Source organism: Felis catus, chromosome D2 (genome assembly GCF_018350175.1).
Source record: "Felis catus isolate Fca126 chromosome D2, F.catus_Fca126_mat1.0, whole genome shotgun sequence".
NCBI classification, from domain to species: Eukaryota; Metazoa; Chordata; class Mammalia; order Carnivora; family Felidae; genus Felis; species Felis catus.
This window is the reverse complement of record NC_058378.1, coordinates 42225931-42226606: the sequence shown is the minus strand read 5'-3', so window position 1 is coordinate 42226606 and position 676 is coordinate 42225931. Positions and strand designations below refer to the sequence as shown.

The window sequence follows — 676 nt, the reverse complement described above, 5'->3', positions numbered from 1 at the left end:
ACTTTCTTTCATTTCTGGGATGTTAAGTTATCATAATTTTCTTTTTCTAAGCATTATGGAAAACAGAAATAAAAAAATATTATCTTTGAATATATGTTGTAGTGAAAATATATAAAAAGTATTATGTATATTATATGTATACATATTTTAAGAATACATATAATAGGAGCACCTGGGTGGCTCAGTCGTCCCACCCATCTGACTCTTGATTTTGATCAGGTCATGATCTCAGGATCATGGGATCGAGCCCCGTGTCAGACTCCACGCTGCATGTGGAGCCTGCTTGAGATTTTCTCTCTCCCCACCCCCCCCCCTTTTACCTCTCTCCTCTACGTGCATTCTCTCTCTCTGTTAAAAAAAAAAAAAAAGAATACATATAGTAAATCCTTTGGCTGAATCAGGGATGTGTCTCTGTTAAACTGCTATGTGATATTAAGCATGTGCACTCAGAAGATATTTGTCTGCTCTGGACATTTTATTGTCATGAATATTGAAACTGTTGTCCAAATAAGGTTTGCTTTTCAATGAGGTCTCTGTTCTTATGGAGAAGAACTTGAAGCATATATATGATTAAGGGTGCCTAGAGGGGAATAGATCAGAAGAAAAGACGCTGGAGTCCTTGGAAGGAGATTACTGTGAACAAGAAACTTGGAACAGTGGTGAAGACTGATCACTA

General features: G+C 37.1%; 1 protein-coding gene across 2 annotated transcripts in view; it reads left to right on the top strand.

Annotated features, from left to right (window-relative positions):
* The window catches only part of LOC123381008, a 789636-nt gene that overhangs the window by 462175 nt on the left and 326785 nt on the right, over positions 1 to 676 (top strand). The gene's annotated exons all lie outside the window — the stretch shown is intronic.